Consider the following 8,339-nt stretch of genomic DNA (forward strand, 5'->3'; position numbering starts at 1 on the left):
GTATAAGTGGGAGATTGTTAGAGTTTGTATACTAGAAATCACCTTTCGAGTGATTGAATACTATAAAACTCTATATGTTATTTTCCAAATGAATAAAACAGATTATTTTTGTCATAATGTTGTTATGTTTTACATTTAATCGATGTTTATTGCATATTTAAATGTATAAGCAACATAACAAAGTCTAAGTCTTTGTTTTAATAAACCGGTTGTGGGCGTCGTCCACTTTAAGGTAACACGGTCAGTTCTGAACAAAGAAAAATAAGAATTTCACAACCTAGATAGGCCTAGACTACCTATCTGAAAGGTTGCAATGTCAGTTCGCATATTTCTAAGCCTTACTGAAATAAGATGACATTGGTGTGGTATAGCACTGAATTGGATCTAACAGCAAGACGAGTCTTTATGCTATTTACTGAAAGACGAGGTCTTGATAATTAATTTCTTAACCAATGTACGTTAGCATTGAGCATATAGTATTGATTATGCACTACTTTGACTTACTAAAAGGTGCGGGTTTTTCGCAACACAAGAATCCTGGTATATTGGGTAGTGGTGATTAATATCTAGCGGTGCTAGGATTGCTATTATATTGAATCGTGCGTGAGGTGAGTCTCGTTTGATAACATCCACAAGAGGAGCTCGAAACAAGATTTTATTATTCGGAATCTAGCTAGTTGGAGTTTGATTACTCTATGAATAATAAATAAGCGTTTCTTGCTAAGTCCACTCTTGGAGTTAATGATATGTTAATTAATTAAGTCCATAGCAGACATTGATTAATTAATGGACGTTTCTATCTTAAGTGCGGGAAATTAATGACAAACAAATGGAAACCCGGAATACTTGTAATTTCGGATTTGGATGGGCAGTGCAATATTACTTCTGTAGTGGCTGCTCGTAATATTCCAATATAAGCTTATATTAAATTGTAAATTCAATTTAATTACTAAAAAGCTAATTGGGGGAGGCCATATCCAAATTATTCCTTAGATCCCTGACTGGGCCCAATATGTAACTTAATATAAATAGGAGAATAAATGAGACAGAAAATACACATTATTTTCTCCGAGAATTTTCGTCCCCCTCTCCTTTAAGCAGAGGGACGATTTCCAGCTCCCTCTGTGAGCAGTTTCCGTCTTCTTTATTTAAGTCCTAGTTATCTGGTGAGATTAGCCCACACAAATATCAGATTACAGTCCGGGAGTCAGAAGATCCGTGGTTTAGTACTCAAGATCTTCACGAGGAGACGACGCGAGCCATCTTCGATTCTTTAGTGAATCAAAGAGGTAAATTGACTTGCTCCGTAGAAAGCATGTTTTAGGTATAATTTGTGACTAAAACGTGTTTAAATTCAAGTTATGAGCATGATACATGTGAGAATTACGCGAATAGAATTTGTCTAAATAATCTGCTAAATAGATCAGAATTTATGTGATCCGTTTTGAACGCACACTTCTGCTGCCAACCCCAACATTTAACAGTCCCATTCTGGTTAAAACCGTTTAAAAATTGGTCAAAATCCAGTTAAAACCGTTTAAAAATTGACGGAATTGTTAGTGTAAGACCAATTGTGATCTGAGTTGAAATGTTTAGGATGCAAAAATTCAATACATAAAGTATATGACCAAAATCATAAAATGGGCATATGTTCAGGATCATTTTTGGCCTTTTACTCTTTTTTATATTATTCATTTTAACACGTTATTGATTTGCTCAATCAATTGTCAACAATACGAAAGAATGTTAAATAGTTATATTTAGAGAGAATACATCGGCCTAACTCATCGAGTTTTGGGTTAGCGCTACTCGGGTTACGTCATGCGTGTTTAGGGGTGAGCAAAAAATCGAAAACCGAATATCTGAACTGAACCAAACTGAAATTTTGAAATTCGGTTCGGTTTTTTCGGTTCGGTTCGGTTTTAAAAATAAAAAAATTCAGTTTTTTCGGTTCGGTTCGGTTCGGGCGAAGAAAAAAACTAAAAAACCGAATTATATATATATTCTATTAATTTAATTTAATATATTATATTATATATAATATATATTCTTTTAATATATTCTACTATATAATATATATTATATGTATTATTAATTTTATATTATATATAAATATTCTATTAGTATATAAAATAAAATAAAATACACATATATAAATATATATTTATATTATATTTTTTTTCAGGTTTTTCGGTTTTTTTTTTGTTTTTCGGTTTTGTTCGGGTTTTTCAGTTTTTTAAGTTCGGTTTTCGGTTTTTCGGTTTCGATTTTTCGGTTTTTTGGGTTCGGTTCGGTTTGAATTTTGAACTAAATTTGGTTTTTTCGGTTTTGATTCGGTTTTGGCAAAAAACCGAACTGAAACCCGAATGCATACCCCTATGCGTGTTAATCGAGTAAGAGCTAATTGGATTATTTTTTAGCTATAAATTTACAATCCTAATCCTATAAATTTAGTGAGCTATGCAGATTGACCCACGAATTTTGGCCTACATCAACATCCCTAATTATTTTAATGAATTTTCAAAAAAGAAGCCATAGGGCTTAATAAATTTGACTAATATTGCGCCATTTGGGCTGAGAAACAAGAGTTGATGTAGACTATAAAATTGAGTCCACCATTATATTAAGAAGCCCACGATTTCTGTAATTAGCAGCCCACCAGTCAGGCGTGCGCATTGTTAGCGCACGTTGATACAAGTTTTTGCCTTTCTTAAAATTCGAGCTGTCTCAATTGGTAAAGAAATAATGACGGGCGGAGGAGTACATTATACTGATTTTCTCTTTATGTTAGTAAAGGGAGTAATAATTATGGTGTGTTTAGTATTTTAGTTTTTGTTGAAATTATAATTACTATATACACACCATTATGTGGAGTAGTATTTTATTTAACATATACATCCATATATGGTGAAGCCGAAAATACAGAGTATATATAAATAAAATAATACAACACTCAGATTCTTGGCATTGACATAAATTAAGTCTATGTAGTAAATCTCAAGGGATCTGTGGCTGATGAGGATGCTTCAACATTCTTATAAGTACCTGTCCACGTGTAACCATTGTCTGAAATCATTGTAGGCATGCCTTCAAAATCTCCTTCATCTTCAGATTCATATTCATATTCAGTTACAGTTGACGTGTTAGACATCTTCATATTTTCCAATTCTGTCACCACTTGTTTCATAGTTGGTCTCATTCTCCCTTTCAAATACAAGCATCTCTGTGCAAGCCTTGCAACTAAAATGACCTCTTCCTTCCTACCTTGCTCCAACACTAGAGGATCCAATATCTTGTCAACAGAGTTTCTTAGCATGCATGTAAGAAACCGAGAAGCAAGGCCTTTTTCCTCTTCCTCTTCATCACAAGAAATTGGCGTTTGCCCAGTGAGGAGTTCGACAAGAACCACCCCGAAACTATAAACATCACTCTTTTCTGTGAATTGACTGGATTGGAAATACTCTGGATCTAAATATCCGAAGGTACCTTTAACTAGAGTAGTTAGATGAGTTTGATCTGCAGCAACGGACCTCGAAGTTCCAAAGTCCGATACTTTGACCACGTATTTCTCATCTAGAAGGAGATTACTTGACTGATGTCTCTGTGATAGATAGCCACAGAAGATGCTGAGTGTAAATACGCCAATGCCCCGGCTATATCTGCTGCAACTTTCAAACGCATGTTCCATGGAAATGGAAATTCATTATTTGGATCATGTATGAGATCATAAAGGGTGCCATTTGGCATGAATTCATACACAAGAAGAGGAACTTCGGTCTCCAAACAACACCCCAATAATTTTACCACATTCCTATGGTTGATCTGTGAAAGTATAGCAACCTCATTTATGAATTGTTCCAATTGGCTCTCCTCAACTAACTTTGACTTTTTTATTGCCACAATTTTACCATCGGATAACATTCCTTTGTAAACAGTGCCTTGCCCTCCATGTCCAAGGATTCGGTTCTCATTAAAGTGATCAGTGGCTACCTCCAATTCTTTTGCTGGGAAAACTTTTGTTTTTCCAACTGAGCCTTCATTTGTTTGTTGTTGTAAGAGAAGACCACCATTTCTTTTGAAGTATTTTTCTTTAACCAGCTTTTCCCTTCTCCTTTTCAACAGCTTATACAACCAAAAGCACACTGAGAAGAGTAGTACAAGTCCTAATCCAGAGCTCATACCTGTACATAGAAGCCGAAAATATTTACTATGACAAATAATACTCTCACGTCCACGAAAAATAGTCTAGACACTCGTTTTAATGAGAAATTAGTAAAATAAGAGAGAATGAGAAAAATGTGAGTTAAGTATGAGAGCTAGGAGAAACAGTGGGTAGTATAAGAGATGAACTTTTCCATTTTTGGAATGATACTATTTCTTGTGGACATTGCAAAATGGAAAAAAAATGACTATATGTCATGGACGGAGGGAGTAATTTGTTACCTGTCAAGATTATGGTCTTTGTCTTGGATGGTGGCAGCTTAATGCAACGGGTGCCATCTTCCCTCCCATCACCAACGTACCCTTCGAGGCATGAGCAGTGATAAGATCCAACATCATTGATGCAAATTGAATTTGCGACGCATGTATTAATTGTACTGTCCGCGCATTCATCAATATCTGCTCGTAAAAACATCTAAAATGTCAATCGATCAACGTTTGGAGCAAGATGAAATTTCTTTGAATATGATAAAAACTAAACATTCTATTTATAGTTGCTAAGCTTTAAATCATTTGGTTTCATGTAGGCATTGCAGATAGTTAAAGCATTAGATTGCAAGGTTAAGCAAAAAGCACATAAGATTGTACAAACCATGACATCCTGGGCTAAGGTAAGGATAGCCTTGGTATCCGTTGGAGCAGTTGCAGAGGTAGCCTCTAACTGTATCATCAAAATCAATGCAGACGGTGTTATTCTGACATATATAATCCGCCGGATTCAGTTGCGCTTCTTTGCAATTCACAGCACCAATCCTCCAGTCTAATGCAACTATAGTGGGTCGATAATTTATGTTTGGATCATCAGTTTGAATCTGTGTTGAGTTATTGAAAATGGGGTATGTTGCGTGATGATAATCATCCTTGGTTCCAGTAAAGGCGTAACTGCAAGAGAAATTGTTACGTGGCCATCGTCCACTGAACTCGCTCAAATTGGCTTCAAGGTAGGAGGTGCCTGCAACCGAATATTTGTTTCTTTATCATTTTGTATCATGTTGGAATATAAGATATACAATTACCTCTCGGAAGGGGTGCCCTGCAACAGCCATTGCCAGGCCAATATTCATCGGTTTTGGTAGGACAATAAGCATAATAGTTATTAGCAATTTGTGTATTTTTGCAAACAGCTGCACAAGTGCTGCCAACCGAAGTACGACTCGCATGCCCAGTCATACCCACCATTATGTCATCACACCCAATCACGGAGATCCAGCTATCTTCCGACAATGTAAATTGAGTTTTTGACAAGTCAATAGTCAAGCTTTGCTCCACTGTCTTAATGATTCTCTGTTGAGAATCTGACCAATTGTAGCAAGCAAAACCAAGTGTTGGATAGTTGACCCGAACCTGTGATGAATTTAAACGGGTGATTTCCGCCTTGAGAACAGAGAGGTAAGCTTTTGGAGGGTTAGTTGACATATCGCAATTAACTTCAAAAGATGGCTCCAAATAGCAATTCCGCCCGATTCCAAATGGTAACGGAATTGACAATTCCCCACATTGATCCCGACATCCGTTTCTTGCTACGGAGCTGCGAAATACAATTGCTGGTGGAGATAGTGTTAGAAAGTATACCTTTGGTGTACATACGAATAAACTAAAAGAGGAATACTAACGTTGGCAACCTCCAACCATGTACGGATTGCCCTCGTATCCTTGCAGGCAGCTGCATTGGTATCCTTTGCTAACATTAGCAACATCAACACATAGACTCTTGCTATCTTGACATGCGTACGTGGTCGGATTCAGCTTTGCTTGGCTGCAATTTTCAACACCCGCAATCCAGTCCAGCCTCACCACAGGAGGACTCGTTGCAGATGCCCAATTGTCAGTCTGCAATGCAGTTGAGTTATGGAGGTAGAACAACGGATACGAAAATCCGGTTTCATTCGTGTCAGAGACCTCCTGGATAAAGGCGTGGCTGCATGGGAAAAGCTTTCTACGTTGCACTTTTCTGCTCAGGTCTATTAGTTTCGCTCCCACTAAACCAGTCTCTGTCAGAAACATAATAAGCATCAACATCATATTTTCAACAATTTGAAAAACTAGACTTTAAAGACCGAAGGACATTTTGGTCCAAAAAAAATCCAAATAGTGGCAAATATCTTCCAAGGCATTATTACATGAAAGTTGTAGTGATATTTTGAAAGAAGAGGCCGCAAATGATATTATAGCAAAGTTTAGGGATTAAAAATGTAGTTCTCTCCAATATAAAATTACAAAAATGTCCTTTAATAAAAAAATATTCCATCTGTCCCAAGATAAGCGAGTTATATTCTCTTTTTAAGATGTCCCATTATAATTGAGTCATTTCATTTTTTTGCAAAAAATCTTCTCTTACTTTATTATCCACCTATTTTATTCTCACGTTACTTCTCTGTTGTTCTCTCTCTTCCTCTCATACTTTACTCTCTCTATTTAATTCTTTAAATATCAATTCCTTAAATATCATGCACAGTGATTCACTTATCTTAGGACAAAGGAAGTATCAAAAGAACATAAAAGTCATGAAATAGTGCAAAAGTTCTAGCGATATTATATCAATGTCTATGTCTTGTGATATTTTAAAAGAATATAGACTACATATGATATTAGTGCAATGTCCTGAGACTACAATTGTAATTCTCTCGTGTAAAACAATACTCCCTCCGTCCCATTTTTTTTAAAATTAACTTCATATATTTATATCATTTATATGAAGGAGGAAATTACAAATCAACTCCTATAACAAGGAGGAAAGGCAAATTACGCCACCCAGGGTTCGAACTCGAGACCTCCAGGATGGACGCGGTATCCAGCACCCTTTACCGCTAGGCCAAGGGGCTTGGATTCCCTCCGTCCCACTTTAAGAGTCCCGGTTTACCATTTTTTAGTGACCCACTTTAAGAGTCCCGGTTGGAATATTCCATAAATGGTATTAGGCCCCACATTCCTCTAATTTTTTTCACTCACATTTTATTATAAAACTAATATAAAAAAGTAGGTCTCATATTCCACTATCTTTTTTCAACAACTTTCCTTTACATTTCTTAAAACCCGTGCCGAACTCAACCGGGACTCCTAAAGTGGGACGGGGGAGTAATATACTACTAATTGAGAATTACCTCCGACGATTTGAGACTGGCAACAACCACTACCAATGGAAGTAGGATCGAATGGGCAATACCCTGTTTGAGTGTTGATGTCTTCCTCACAAAAGGCAGAGCAACCGCCGTTGTTGTAAGTTCCGTTGGACTGCAGCACAGCGTCGTCGCAGCCAATGGCAGTGAGCCTGTTTGTGTACATGGACAGCGAATACAAAGTCCCTGTCAAGTTCACACTCACACTACTATCTTTATATGAATCACCTTCAGACTCATAGCAAACCGAAACCAGATTAGGGTACTTGACCCGAATATAGGTCTCGTTTATTTCAATCAATTGCTTATCAATGATGGAAAGGTACGCCTTTGGAGGGTCTGTGGAAGTGTTGCACCTAATGGTAAAGGACGGGTCGAACGAGCAATTCGACCCGATCCCAAATGGATATGAAATGGGCAAATTCCCGCACATATTTGGGCTTCCTGGCTTGGTAACTGGACCACCATATATTGCTGGTAAACGAAGTAGGAAGATGAAATATAAGATTGTACAAATTTGTGGAAGAGTCATAGTGATTAGTGGCTGTATTTGAGATTGATTGATCACTTATTTATATATATATATATATATATCTACATATATATAGGGTTGTATTATATATCAAACTAGTTTTAAACACTGAACGCAAAATACATCATTATATAATAATGCGGAGTTCATTACAACTTTATTTGTAGTTCATTATAGAGAATTCTGAGATTTAAAAACAATGACATCATCATGCATAATTTAGAAATCTAGTTTATTATATGTTTGTTATTAGTTCATTATAATGAACTCCATGTTATCATATAATGATGTTGTTCGGCGTTTAAGGTTTAAGAGTGGTTCGGTATTGATCACAATCCTATATATATATATATATATATATATATATATATAAAAGAAGTGAAAGTGAATTCGAATACTCAAAATAAGAGGGTCACTTATTTTCAATTAAATTAAAATTCGAATAAGAGTGGTTCGGTATTGATCACAAC

The 8,339-nt window shown here is 36.2% G+C and overlaps 1 pseudogene; it reads right to left on the bottom strand.

The window, feature by feature from the left end:
- Positions 1 to 2,958: 2,958 nt before the first annotated feature.
- LOC121789556 lies at positions 2,959 to 7,864 on the bottom strand (annotated as a pseudogene).
- Positions 7,865 to 8,339: the final 475 nt, after the last annotated feature.

This window comes from Salvia splendens, unplaced genomic scaffold (assembly GCF_004379255.2).
Source record: "Salvia splendens isolate huo1 unplaced genomic scaffold, SspV2 ctg272, whole genome shotgun sequence".
In the NCBI taxonomy this organism is placed as follows: Eukaryota; Viridiplantae; Streptophyta; class Magnoliopsida; order Lamiales; family Lamiaceae; genus Salvia; species Salvia splendens.